Below are 15480 nucleotides of genomic sequence, written 5' to 3' on the forward strand. Positions count from 1 at the left end.
TAGTGTGGTTGCACAGAGAAGCCATTGTGAGAAGTCTTTTTTTTGGCACGGTGACCAATCTAATCAACAGAGTGAGATTGCAACACACGCCAGCCCTTGACTCAAGCTGCATCTTCAACACTTCTGCAGACATTGACAGCCATGACTTTGATGCACCACATCATACAGCAGGGGTGTCTAGTTGGATATGAGCTAATTAGAGGACTGAATGGCCCCAAGAGAAAGAATCACAAGCAGTAAGAATGGAGCTTGACTTTTTTTTGCAGGATAAAACACAAAAATCATGCTTTTTAAGAAGACAGGTTTTCCAGAATACTGATTTTTCTATCTACCCATTATTCTTTTTTTGTGATTGTGTGGTAAAACTGCCACATTTATATATATATATATATATATAAAACATGTGTATAATCATGTGTAATCTATGTACTAATATTTCTTGCTACAATTCACAGTATGCAACTGGAGGTTTTGCACAATCTGGACCTGCAGTTCAGGATTTCAGTGGGAGCATTCTGATGTATGCTATCAGTGCGATTCTACGCAAATTTATTCCAGTGAAATTAGAATGGAATAACTCTGCATTGAAGTGTACTTGAGTGGCATAGATTGGGAGGGCTAAGATTATGTGTTGCCTGTCTATCACACAGAAGTGTACACAATTACTATAGCTCTCTTCAGTGCAAGTGTTGAGCATGACGACATGTCAGCAGGCATGTAATGATAAATTAAGGGTCAAACTAAACATGATTGTGTCCATGGTCGGGTATCACTACCATTTTAAAGATACTTTTAAATGCCACAAAAACCTGATCCTGATCAGGCTTGCTGTGTGGTGAGCTGAGACACACACCCCCCACCCACCCCCCTGCCACACAAATCTTTTCTAGGGCTGGAACAACCGCTGGGGGTTGTGGTAATGTGGCTATTTTGGCACTTTAAAAGGTATGTATGGGGGGGGGGAATAAGAGCACCATTTAAAAATCTCTTTGATATAGCTGTGTCCATGGGTCCAGCCTGTCTAGTTTGGTCCTCAGATATTTGCTTGTCCTGTTGTGTGACACACAGTTGCAACACCAGTAGGGGTTGTTTCTTAGCTCTCTTCTATTGGACCCCACCTTCTCTCACATCTTTGATTCTTTCTAACCCTGGATTCTGGCATATACCCTGTTTCTCCGAAAATAAGACATCCCCTGAGAATAAGACGTAGTGGAGGTTTTGCTGAAGTGCGAAATATAAAACATCCCCTGAAAGTAAGACGTAGCAAAGTTTTTGTTTGGAAGCATGCCAGTCAAACAGAACAAAAACAAGAGATCCCCTGAAAATAAGACACAGCGCATCTTTGGGAGCAAAAATTAATATAAGACACTGTCTTATTTTTGGAGAAACACGGTATTTCCATTTTGCCAGAGCAACAGGTTAACTCAGTGCTTTTAAGCCTTGATTCTGAAAACCACAGTGGCAAAATTGGCTCCACTGAAAAGTCACTAGTCTCTTGCATAAGATTTACAGTGCCAACCTGTGCAGATGCTCCTTGATGTCAATGGATTTTGAAGAGTGTAACGTTACTTATGATTGCACTGCAAATTAAGTAGAATAAGAGATGAGGAAAAGTGCATGGATCTATCCAGTCATTTGATTTTGTGATCAAATACACAAAGCTGAAACAAACACTGCAGTTAAATTCTGAATGGTGCCATGGCGATTAGCTAACCTTTATTACTAGGCTAATGGATCAGAATGGTTGGGTGATGTTTCCTCGGTGGATACAAATTGTTAAGAGAGAATCTCCTGATATCTCAGAAATACCAATTAGAATTTGGAGGAAGTAGCTTCTCCCAGCTGAAGGATGGGACATAATGCCATACAATATATCTTCCAAAGTGGCCATTTGCTCAAGGTGAACTGATTTCTGTTGCCTGGAGATCAGTTGTAATACTGGGAGACCTCCAGTCACCACCTGGAGGTTGGCAACCCTATTGAGGAAGGGTGTGTGTGTGTGTGTGTGTGTGTGTGTGTGTGTGTGTGTGTGTATGTACCAGCCAGCTGTGCAAAACCTTTCTTGAGCCTGAATGCTCATTTGATGTCTCCTGATATTGATTCTGTTGACTTTCACTGTGCTTACTAGATGTTTTTGTATGGACTGTAATCAATTGACACTCTGTAATCCACCTGAACTGGCTACTCCCTGGTTCTGGGAACTATATGAAGGTGCAGTGCCTGGTTGACATCTAACTGGTTGCTGTCTGAGGGTGGATCTCTTTTGTGCAAGGACCTTTATAAAATAACACACACTACTCCATTGCTGGGGTAATAAATTGGCCATAGCCATTTTATTGAACAGAAGCGTGAGGCTAAGCATCGGTCTGGATCTGGTCATACGGCTACCGCTCAGCAGGGCGGGTGCCCCGTCCCGAGCTTTGTTCTACTGTGCGGCTCTACTGGGCAGACGCTCCTGGCCAGAGATGTTCCCCTTCGGCCCAATTCGGCAGGGGCGGTTGCCTCTTGCCGCTGTTGCTGTTCCCGAGGGGAAGGCATAGCTCTAACTATTCACTGATGTCCTATGCAGCATAGTTGTTCTTGAGGTCCTAGGTTGCAAAGCATAAGAAAAGTTATCTTTGGCAGCAAGAAAAGGTGGGGAGGGTAAAAAGGGAATGCCTACTTGTCACATTGATGAGTCTTTATGGAAAATGCTGGCCATAGTCTGGTGACTCCCGTTAACCACTCCTGGGGCTGGCCTGATCAAATCTTTCAGGCTCGGAGTGAACTGTCCCCTCCCAACTTGAGTTAGTGATGCTCCCACCTAGCCAATTGCTTCCTAGCAGCACTGAATGTTCTTAATCAGAGTTGGTCTGGGAACTGAAGAAAAGCAGTTGCTTCCTGAGGACGGTACCACTCCTTCTCAGAGCCCTTTGACCCAATAATCACACAACGCTCGTGGCTGGAAAAAATTACTTGGCCATAGCCAACCATGGGATTCTGATCTGATTTGTAACACTGGGCACCTCCCCAGGAGTGCCTCCAGGGCAAGCTGCTCTTCCCGTCGCCCTGCTGGCTGACGGATGCCCTTGCTGCTCCCATGGAACTCCAGTCAGCCTCTAACTGGAGCTTCGTAGCGATGCTAAGCTGGGCAGTCGGCCTCTTGCCATAGCATTCCATACTATGGGGGGGGGGGAGGTAGCTCTCTACCTTCCCTCCCCCAGCCCCTCAGATCAATTCCCATGTGCCAAACTGCCGAATGGCTATGACAAAGCAGTATGCATTAACACATCACCAAAATATGAAAAGGGGAGAGGTTGATGGAGAAGCTGTTGGCCAGCCAGGGCACATGGTCTGAACACAAAAAACGGCTCAGCCTTATGTAAGCTCTGGCCGGCCTCTCCTAGTGACGTTGCCCTGCCCACATGGGGCATGGCTGAGAGGCCCCCATCCGCCCTTATTAGGCTGTGGTGATTCATGGCCGCTCTTTTACCAAAAAACATCTTGCACCTGGCTGAACTTTTAGCTAGCTAAAACCAGAAGCTTCTCTAAAGATGGATTCTTTCTTGACAGTTGAGAGAGTTGATCTTTTCTGTTTGTTTACTTAAATTGTGCTTTATTTGGACTGTGTGCTGTTTTTTGCAATTTTCATAAGCTGCTTTAGGTCCAGTGCATCATATTGGATAAGAGCAACAGACCCTAATCTGGAGAACTGGGATTGATTCCTCACTCTTCCACATGAAACCTGCTAGTTGGCTTTGAACTAGTCATGGTTCTCCCAGAACCTTCTCAACCCCACCTGCCTCACAAGGAATCTGTTATTAGGAGGGGCAAACGATTGTAAGCTGCTCCGAGACTAATGAACAGAAGAGAAAAAGTGGAATATAAAAACAACTCTTCTTTCCACAGAGGCAAAAATAAAAAAATTGTGTAGAAGGTGTGCAGCTCTTTGCCTCCTCCCATGCTTTATTTATATATTTGTCAATAAAGCAACCAGAACTGCAATGCCAAAATTCAGCAGTGTTCTCTCCTCCAGAGGAAACCAATTGTATTTTCTCATGAGCACTCCAAAATCGATAATTCAAAGTTCATAACAATGAATGTAAACACAATGAATGTAAATAGCATCAGTTTGAAAAATGACACTCTTGTGGAGGTTCATTTCTATTGTAACACAAATACTGACTTTAATTGTAACTTCTTTTTAGCAGAGTCACAGCTGAATTCAGTTTGAATCTGTGGATGAAAAGTTTGGCTTTGAGGGTGAAAGCCTATTCTGATACCTGAGCGCAAGTTCAAGTGCTTCATTTCATTGCTCGCATGCTTCTGTGCTTCTGTAACTTCTGTGCTTACTTAAACGGAGTAACATTGGCGGTTACTTGGTGGAGCCATCCAAAGAGGGAACAGAGTGATCAGCTTGCAGAGTTGTTTATTTGAATCCTGAATTGGCTCCCTCTACAGAAGGGGAAGAGGGCTGGACCCTTGCAATTCTGGGGCCATGACTCAAGGTACAGAACACAGTTTGCATGTAGAAAGTACCAAGTTTGGTCCCTAGGATCTTAGTTTAAAGAGTCTCATGTAGCAGGTGTTAGGAAAGACTATTCTGTACTTGAGATCATGGAAATCACACAACATAGCATTCCAACTTTCATGAGCAATGACTTCATGAATCTTGGACTGACATATTGCGTTTTTTCCATTCTCTTAAAAGAATAAGTGGATAATTCAGTATTGAATCTGATCGGGGTGAGTTTTCATGAAATGTAATTTCATCTGCCAAGCACCACCTCAGGTTTTTCCCGTTTCCTGCCTTCCTCACTGCTCTGGGGATTCCAGCAGGAAATAATATTCAAAGACTTTTATTAATGTATTCTTAGCAAATACATTAAATAAAACAAACTCTTCTGCACATAGAAAACTAGATGTCAGGCAGCTTATTTTTTCCCCCTGGCATGCTAGTTTTCTATGCAAACTTCTCTGCACAGATCTTGGTGTTGTGTTATGTCCCCCTGAGGTCAAATAAAGCTGTGAGGGGACAAGCTGAAAGACTTTTGAGAAAAAACTGACTTCAACCTCCAGCTGTGTCAAAACATGTGCGATGCTTAGATATGTGTTTACATTTCATTACTTGTCCCCTAGAAGCCATAATGTGATCAGAAACTTGGTGGTTTGACTTTTCAGAAGCTATAAAATAATGCTATAAAGAACAGTTAACTTATTATTAGTTGTGTCTTGTTGAATTTATATCAACTGCACAACAATTTGAAACTCGGAAATCCCTGTATGTATTTTTATGTATTAAATTTGGGGATATTGTGGTATGCTACTGCTTAGTATAGCAGACTAGGACTGGGAAGATGGTGTTGCCAACTGCCTTGAGAAAAATGTTTTGTCCCCTCAATAGTGGCTTAATTTACCTCTTTACCTTTGAGCCATTAAAAGCTTCAGTAACTCATTTCTACACATGATATTCTGGACAGGACACACAAATATATCAGTCAACAAGTATCAAGTATGTCCAGGATTTTTGCTGAAACCATCTGATAACCCTAAAAGTGATAGGGAAATGCACAAGTGCTCACAAATCTCAAGTCCCAGCCAGAGATGTGGCAAAGCAGGGTGAGATGTTTGTCATGCCCCCACAGAAGCCTTTATTATTTTCATTGTTAAGTATCAGTTTCCCATAGATAGCATGGGTTTAGTCCTCTGTATAGTCTCCAAAGGGAGGGAATTTTAGTTAGCCCCTGTCCCTTTAAGAAATCTCCCAAGAGGCAGTCTTTCTGTTATCTCCCAGCAATGCCCCTGTTTAACTCAGTTCAGTTCAATACAGGTGCCCAAGGAGTTAGAAAGCATTAGTATTTTGCCACATCAAAGGTGTACAGAGAGCACGAAGTTGATGTTTACAGAGAATAGTAGCCTGATAGAGTCTCAATGAACTTAAGAACTTAAGCAGTCAGAGAAAGAACAAAAGTCTATAGCTACTACTGTCCAAACAAGCAAGTACTTTATTTTAGACAGACCCAGGGAGGAGTTAGGGTCTCTTGGGGAACAGAACAATGTTTTTTTGCTCTGCAGCACTAGCCTGTTCTGTATGCTGGACTTACCCTGAGGCTGTCAGCTCCACAGTCAGTTTTCCCCACATTTCTTCATCTGCATCTGAGGAAGTGACCCACTGATTCCTCCCTAACAAGTGCCAGCATTTTGCCTACCCCCTGCTTCTGGGTTGTTCCTCCAGATGTTGCCTGATGCCTTTCTTTGGGGGCGGGAGTATTTCAAAGCTTGTTTTAATGTTCATTTCTTTGCTAACACATTTCTCCCCCCACACTCCTTGCCAGAAAAGTTGCTGCCCGAGGGTGCAAGGCCCGTTATAATGACACACATCACACTGTTGCTGGAGTAATAAATTGGCCATAGCCATTTTCTTGAGCAGAAGCATGAGGCTAAGCATGGGTCTGGATCTGGTCATGCGGGTACATGCTACAGCTCAGCAGGGTGGGTGCCCGGTCCCGAGCTTCGATCTACTGTGGGGCTCTGCCGGGCGGCTGCTCCTGGCCAGAGATGTTCCCCTTCAGCCCGGTTCGACAGGGCGGTCGCCTCTTGTCGCTGTTGCTGTTCCCGAGGGAAAGGCGTAGCTCCCTTGCCCCCTTGCCCTTCCAGAGCCATACCCATGCGCCAAACCGCCGCAAACTAGGCTATGACATAATAAGCATGCATTAGCATATGTTGAGGTGGGTGGGCAAATCGTTGGCCAGTGAGCACATGGCCTGAACAAAGGAGGGCAAGCCCCTTTAAAACCTCGGCTCACTCCTCCTTTCTTCCGGTGATGCTGTCCCTTCCCAAAGTGGCTCCCTTTCCATTTCCGCCCTTGTCTGGGCAGTGTCAGCTGGGCTCGTTTCACCCCCACCCTGATCAGCAACTCCACCTCGTGGTAATACACATGAGCCTTTTATCTTTCCACTCTTGGCTCCTGCTGCCTGCCAAGCATTCCTCTGTCCTTCCCTTTCCATAGATGCAGGCACTCAGGTGGGCTCCCCTAGCATAAAACACCCTGACCCTGCCAAGATCTAAAAGCAGGGAGAGAGGGGAAACACTTGGGCAGGTGTGAGGCAGGTTCAGCCTGCACAAATTGTGTGGGTGGATTGAATGTCACTTTTAAAGGCTGTGACCCTCAGCTCCCAAGCCAGGGCTTGCCTTGAAGGAAGGAGATGAGTGGTACTGTTTTTCCCCTAGTCCCCTTCCCGTGTGTTTGCTTGGACTCTGGGCTGCTCAGAGAAGTGCTCCTGAACCTGCTCCCAAGCCTCCTCTGCTTAAGTGCCTGGGAGCTGCCCATGAGCTTCAGATTGCCACCGAAATGATGGGAAGGGAATCAATTAGTGGCTTGCCCCCTCTTGAAGTGGGGTGACTTTTCTGACAGAGCTGACAGAGCCCATGGATGGCTCTGCTTATTTTAATGTTCCATTGCTCCTAAAAATTAAAAAGCAGCCCCACTGGCACCCAGAAATGCCTGCCAAGGAGTGGGCGGGACTGTTCCTGAGTGGGTGAGAGAAGGCAGGGAGAAGCAGAAGACCCAAAGAAAGCTTGACAGATCCTGCTGCTCAGCGCAGGCAGGGAAAGAATCATACTTTGCTCACTTTTGCAAAACACGGGGCTTATGGGATTTGCAGTGCAGTGAGTTCAGGAGTGGGGGAAAGGTGTCTGCAAGCAAACTTCGGCCCAAAGGGAATTTGTGTTCCCTGCAAGGCAGATCATAGGTGTATAACAGGCCATTATTTTAGGATTCCCAAACTCCTACTGGGCACACTATGGAGCCTATTCAGTGGGGATGTTAGGAAGGCAGAGGTCATGACCACAGCCCTTGATATTTCATTGCCTGGGCCTTAGGACATTATCCCCACTGTAATGAAAGAAAACGAACAAATTGCTTTTCAACCAAATAAGCAGGATAGAAGACATTGCATCTGAACTCAAGGTTAGTCAAAATCCCAGAGGGAGTGGGAAAAGGGGATCGGAAGCTTTTGTTTCCTGCTGCTCTAATTATTAAATGCTTTTTTTCCCCAAGGGAAACTTGCTGTGGAGAAAATACTCCTCATTTATGGTGGTTTTCTTTAGGATAACTATGGAAACAAGCACTATGTTTTGTTGTTGTTGCAATATCAAATGAGTGCCTCTCCTCCTCCCACCCCCCAAATTATCTTTGGCTGCAACTTGCAAGAGATTTTTTTAAATGGCAGGAGGTGGTTATATTTCTGTTGTTACTTCATACATTTCTAATTTGTTGTTGTTCTGGCAGGTTTACACCATATATCTTACCCCAGTGTTCCCTCCTCTAGCATGTTCTTATTCTCTAATCAGAATCAAAGAACTTCCTGGATCACTAGGTAAAATTCACAATGAGCGCATACATATTGTGAAAGCTGAGTCATTTGTGAAATTAATTTCTCCATGACGTGTTTCAGCTTTCTAGATTTAAACATCTGAAAAGGAATATAATATATCCCAAGGCTATGGCCTCTTAGCTAAGACAATTTAGAGAATTTTACATGTTTTCATTTCAAAATAAACTAATTATTGCATCAAAGGTGATAAGAAGCTCTGTATTGTACCCCAATGCTTGCAGGAAAGAGTGCTTGATCCTCAGCCTGATGGCATGTACTCTAGACATGTGAATACAGTCCTACTTCTTTCTTTCTTTCTTTCTTTCTTTCTTTCTTTCTTTCTTTCTTTCTTTCTTTCTTTCTTTCTTTCTTTCTTTCTATTATTTTTATATTTATTCCCCACCCTACTCCCAGGGCTCAGGGCGGCTTACAATGGCATAAAGCCTAAAATCATACATAAAATTCCTATAAATAACAATCAATAAAAGCAAACAATAAAACCATTGAAAACAATTCAAGCCAGTATGGCCTGAGACATATTATTATTTCTCCACACGAGAGAGAAGCTCAGGGGAGATATCGTAATCTTGAACAGGTTGTGTTGATGACACTGTCTTCCGAAACCCAATGTGAAAAACCTCTCCTCTGCAGTAATCAAATCTTAGTGACAAGAGCTTTGCTGATTTGGATTTTTATCATCTTCATTCGGCTGAGAAGTAAAAGGTATCAGGAAGCTGCACTCTCATGTGGTTTCCCAGGTCCAGCAACCCTAAAAAGAACCATTCAAAGCAATGGCCCATAAGACAGCAATATTGTCCTTGGGCCAAGAGCCAGTAATTGATATACCATATCAGGTAAGGCAGCAAAACTTATTTGTTTTTCTGAATGTATGTGTAGTTGTTGGGCAAGCAGGTGGGGCACTGAAAGAAGAGATTATTTTGTTTCCTTGCTTGGGAACAAAGGGAGGAGAGGTGAGTGCTAGTTGTGTACCCAAACTATGTAAAATAACAGATGGTTTTGGGACTCAGAAGTCAATTCAGGGGGTTTATGGAGATTCGGACAGTCCAAATCCGAATTTTTACCGAATCTGCACGGATTCGGACGGATTCGGAAGAGCAGGGGCCGAATCTGAGCTGTCCGAATCCTAACAGATCCGAATCCATGGGATTCGGATTACCAGCCGAATTGCGTTTTTATTTTTTGGTGTTTTTTTCACATTTCGGCCTGCAGGGGAGACATTTTTAAACATATCAGCACCAAATTTTCAGGGTATCATCAGGAGACTGTCCTGATGATACCCTCCAAGTTTGGTGCATTTTGGTTTAGGGAGGCAAAATTTATGGCCCCCAAAAGGTGCTGCCCCTACCCCCCATTCTTTCCAGTGGGAACTAAGGAGATGAGGGCTACCCTTTTTGAGGGGTCGCATGGCTTTGGCCCCCCTGAATTTCAAACTGCACCAAACGGAGGGTATCATCAGGACAGTCTCCTGATATTACACCGAAATATTAATACTGATACATCTACAAATGCACCCCCCTGCAGGCACCCCTATAAATTTTGCACAAAGATTCTTTTGTTCTGCAGTGACTTAGCTGCATTGCTGTCAATAAAGCCGAGAATTTCTGAGGGGCTGTGGAGTGCACATTTTTCATGGTAAACCCACCAAAACTTTCAGAGGTATCTTCAGGAGAGTCTCTGGATGACACCATCCCAGGTTTGAGGAAGAACTTTACTTCAGGGGGAAGTGGGAGATGGGCCCTACCCTTTTTTGGGTCCCATAGAATTAAAGCCCTGAGCAAAATTCCCCAGAACCTGGATGGGTGACATCATCAGTCTCCTGAAGATACCCTGAAAGGATTTTGTGACCACTACCTTCAGAAATGTGCACCTCACATTCCCTCTACCGAAAAGAAATTCCCCATTGACCGTACAGCTAAGTCACTGCAGATCAAAGAATCTTGAACAAATGAGAACCTGCAGGGGACGCGATTTTGAGGATGTATTGGCGCAAATTATCAGGGGTATCATCGGGTGACTGTCGCTTATGTTGCCCACACCAGAGTTTTGGTGCAGTTTGGTTCAGGTATGGACCACTCCAAGAGGGAAGTGCAACTATCCCCCCATTGTTTCCAATGGGGCTGATAGGGGATGGGGGGCTACACCTTTGAGGAAGTTCATAACTTTGGCTCCCCTGAACCAAGCTGCACCAAACTTTGAAGGAGCTATCATCAAAGGACAGTCTCCTGATGTTACCCTGAAAGTTTAATTGTCACTAGCTTTAAAAATGCTTCGGTTTGCGTGTTTCACCGCTCACTCACTCCAGCAGGCTTCATGTGCAGGGCTGATTGAAACATGAGAAACCGGAATTTTTTTTTAAAAGCTAGTGGCACCAAATTTCCAGGGTATCATCAGGAGACTGTCCTGATGACACCCCCCAAGTTTGGTGCAGTTTGAGTTCAAGGGGACCAAAGTTATGGACCCTCAAAGGGGGGCCTCTATCCCCATTGTTTAATACAATGACAGCTAAGGAGATGGTGGCTACCATTTTGAGGGTCCATAACTTTGGCCCCCCAAGCCAAACTGCACTGCAAGCATGGGGGTGTCATGGGACAGTCTCCTGATGATACCCTAATATTTTGGTGAACTGATATATTCTAAAATGTGCCCTGCAAATCCCCAAAAATTTGCCCAAGTTTCTTTTTTTTCTGCAGTGACTTCTGCATTGCTGTCAATGTTAAGGAATTTCTGGTGGAGGGCTGTGGGGTGCACACATTTATCAAGGTACAGTCACAAAATGTTCAGGGAAGTATCTTCAGGAGAGTCTTTTGGATGACACCATCCAGGTTTTTGAGGAACTTTGCTTATGGGGCAGTGGGAGATGGACCCACCTACCGCATAACATTGAACCCCTTCTTTCTTTCTTTCTTTCTTTCTTTCTTTCTTTCTTTCTTTCTTTCTATTATTTTTATATTTATACCCCACCCTACTCCCAGGGCTCAGGGCGGCTTACAATGGCATAAAGCCTAAAATCATACATAAAATTCCTATAAATAACAATCAATAAAAGCAAACAATAAAACCATTGAAAACAATTCAGCCAGATGGCGAGACATATTGTTTCTCCCACGGGAAGCTCAGGGGAGATATCGTAATCTTGAACAGGTTGTGTTGATGACACTGTCTTCCGAAACCCAATGTGAAAAACCTCTCCTCTGCAGTAATCAAATCTTAGTGACAGAGCTGCTGATTTGGATTTTATCATCGGCTGAAGTAAAAGGTATCAGGAAGCTGCACTCTCATGTGGTTTCCCAGGTCCAGCAACCCTAAAAAGAACCATTCAAAGCAATGGCCCATAAGACAGCAATATTGCCCTTGGGCCAAGAGCCAGTAATTGATATACCATATCAGGTAAGGCAGCAAAACTTATTTGTTTTTCTGAATGTATGTGTAGTTGTTGGGCAAGCAGGTGGGGCACTGAAAGAAGAGATTATTTTGTTTCCTTGCTTGGGAACAAAGGGAGGAGAGGTGAGTGCTAGTTGTGTACCCAAACTATGTAAAATAACAGATGGTTTTGGGACTCAGAAGTCAATTCAGGGGGTTTAGGAACTGACAGGCTCCAAATGTGGGCATGGCTTCTATGTGAGGTAATGAGTATGACAATGGCCGATAATGGATGGGGGAGCTTACCTGCTCTTTGCCTGCTGCAGCATCAGGCACGCACCTGAAGTGCTCTTGCTTTCCACAAGGAAAGCCGAAAGCAAGAGCAGTAGGCACATGGCAACTTCCCTGTATGTTAGTACAAGGAAGTTTGCCACGCTGGGATTCAGTTGCCAGGGTGCTGTAATTGGCCTCTGTATAATCAGACATTGACAGTTAAATAATTTCAGATGAAGTAAATCATGCAAGTTGCATGCCAGGAAGTCCTGATGAATCCTCCCTCAAAATCCAAAACAAACCAGGAAACAGCCCTCCCCTCATCTGCCTTTAACTGACAGGATCCAAGGCTTGACAGCTGGAAATACTGTTGTGGTTGCCTAGCAATGGCCACTGAAGGCATTAGCTACAGGTGCTGCTTCTATCATTTTGGAATGCTTTAACCTTCCAATGTATCTTTTCTTGCAGACCTGGGTTTTTTTCTCAGGTTTGTAGAAAGATCTATCCTATCTGTCCACTTCTCTACCCTCTGCATTTAAGAATCCACAGATGAGGCCATCTTGAGGATTAGATATATTGATGGTGTTCATGACACAAAATGCTTGGTTAGAAGAGGGATATCCTGGTTATTGTAGTAGCCCAAAAAGCGCAGAGTTTGGAAGCTAAGCAGTCAGTACTTAGATAGAAACCCACTAAAGAAGACTGGGGGGACAGCAGAGAGGAATGCAACGGCAAACCACTTCTGCTCATCTGCTCAGTCTTAAAAACCCTGTAACGTGGCATTTCATGGGGAAATCATGAATGAGTTGCTAACACCTTGCATTCCAACTATCTCTTAGTGACATTTTGCATGGCTGTCTGGACTACCAGGTCAGTCTTGGCTCCTGGAATCTTGTACATCATCCCACGCACTGACATGCTTATGGTAGTTCTGTTTGTAGAGGTTGGTATTTCTTGTGTGTGGGAGAGATGGCAAGGACAGCAAAACTACCTGGCATGGGATGCTGCAAAGTTAGTAGCAGAGAAACACACTTCAGTACTTTAAAGTCATCCCTTTTGGACAAAGAAGTTGGATAACTGTAGAAAAGACTTATCTTCTTCAAACTTCTCTTGCTTTTCCCCTTTGTAAGCTACAACAATATCTATTTCATAGAAACTCATTTAAGTTCACATTTTATGTATTCTATGAAATGACACTGCATATTTGATGAAATGACAGGATATTCCATCAGGGTGGGGGCCACAACAGATGCTGCTCAGGTGTGATACTTGTTGCTACTGCTGTTGATTCTTCTGCTTCTCACTGGATGCTGATACTTGGAAATACAGATAAAGTTCCCTACTCAGTAGCCGCTAGAAATAAAACTGTAGTGCCTGAGGAACCTAGTTCATGTCCTGCCTATGATTTTACAGCAAATGAAATATATGCCAAATCTAATTTGTGGGAAACCTCTTTGTGTGGATCAGCTGGAGCTTCTGGGTCAGGATCAAGGGCAGCTTTGTGTAGAATGAGAAGATATGGAGGTGCCATTACATGGATCAATGTAGCAAAGGTAAAGTGGGACAAATAAAGCACCCATTGACTGACCAGTCAAAGTCAGCTTACATTAGTGAGAAAGGGAAGCATCCAGAATCACACATAGGCCCTTGTCTGATGGCTAGGTGCCAATTTCACACTGTCCAGAGCTGGGAGCTAGTACCAGTTTCAGACCCTTCCCTGCTAAGCCACAGGACAACCCGGTTGAATCAGCTGGGCCTGAGGGTGCATATAGATGTTAAATAGCATAGGGGAAAGACTTGCTTCTTGAGGAATGACAAGATTTTGTCAGCAGAAAAGCTTGCAACGGCCTCACAGCTAATAGCTAAATTTCTAATATTTGAGAACTCCTCAAATATTAAAGCCTGTAAAGCCCTCATATCGGGGAAACTGCATCTTCCCATATTGCTTGTGGATAACACTTCAATCCGCTGATAAAAAATTTACTGACGATCTCTGGTACCAAGGATGTACAATTGGCTTCAACCAGAGCCTAGGCCTGTGGTGGCAAACCTATGGCACTCCAGATGTTCGTGGACTACAATTCCCATCAGCCCCTGCCACCACGGGCCTAAACTTTCTCTGCCCAGGCTCCAGCCTGGTGGAACTTTCTTTCAGTGGACACCAGGGCTCTGCAGGGCCTTAAACAGTTCTGCAGGACCTGCAAGACAGAGATGATCCACTGGGCCTTTGGTTGAGGCCACACATCTATTCCAGTTCTATCTGCCAGCCTCCTGATAGCTAACCACCAATGTGTTATGTCATCTGGCATGCCCCCCACCCCCCACCCCAGTTTCTTTTTTGCCTCATGCTCAGACAATGGGATCTGGGTCAAAATGAGTTGGCTGGCTATCATAGGTTTAAGTCGTTGCTTTGCCATCTGATATTTAGCTAGGTATTGATGAACAGATTTTATATATCATTTTTATGGAATCAAATTGTTTTTATGTATTGTTGAAGGCTTTCATGGCTGGAAACACTAGGGTGTTGAGGGTTTTCCAGGTTGTATGGCTGTGCTCCATAGTATTTTCTCCTGATGTTTCGCATACATCTGTAGCTGGCATCTTCAGAGGATCTGAATTGTTCTAATTATTTGGGTGCTGTGTGGTTTCCGGGCTGTATGGCCGTGTTCTAGCAGCATTCTTTCCTGACGTTTCGCCTGCATCTGTGGCTGGCATCTTCAGAGGATCTGATGTTGGGAAAGCAAGTGGAGTATATATATCTGTTGGAGTGTCCAGGGTGGGTGGAGAAACATTGTTTGTGAGTAACAAAGAAGGCAACCAGGTCAACAGTTGAGGGCATCTGAATAGAAGTATGAGTAACAATGAAGACTATAGCCTGGGAGTAACAATGGAGATAGCAAGGTCACTGGTGGGAGCATCTGAATAGAAGTATCCTGGCCTTTGTTTCTTTTGTCTAAGGTCATCCTGTGTTTGTGTGGAGCTGGTTAGACACTGTCTTGACTCTAGTATTTTTCAACACTGGCAGCCAAGTTCTGTTCATTTTCATAGTTTCTTCCTTTCTGTTAAAAATTGGTCCATGTGCTTAAGTGATTTTCAGTAAATTGCTTCTCTGTGTAGTCTTCGACATAGTGGCTTCTTTCGCTAGAGTGGTCCAGAATTGCTTTTTCAAATAATATTCTGTGTCCAGGTTGGATTTAGTCAGTGTGTTCTGCTATTAAGCTGATTTTTTGTGGCTGAAATAGTCTGCAGTGCCTTTCGTGAAATCTTTGATAACACGGTTCATGTTACCGCCGCCAGCTTTGGTGGTTCCTATGTAGACTTGTCCACAGCTGCATGGTATGCGATAGACTCCTGCAGTAGCTAAAGGATCCCTCTTATCCTTTGCTGAACGTAGCATCTGTTGAATTTTCTTAGTGGGTCTGTAGATTATTTGTAGGTTGTGCTTCTTCATCAGTTTTAAATATGTTCTAAT

This window comes from Sphaerodactylus townsendi, linkage group LG01, assembly GCF_021028975.2.
Source record: "Sphaerodactylus townsendi isolate TG3544 linkage group LG01, MPM_Stown_v2.3, whole genome shotgun sequence".
Taxonomy (NCBI): domain Eukaryota; kingdom Metazoa; phylum Chordata; class Lepidosauria; order Squamata; family Sphaerodactylidae; genus Sphaerodactylus; species Sphaerodactylus townsendi.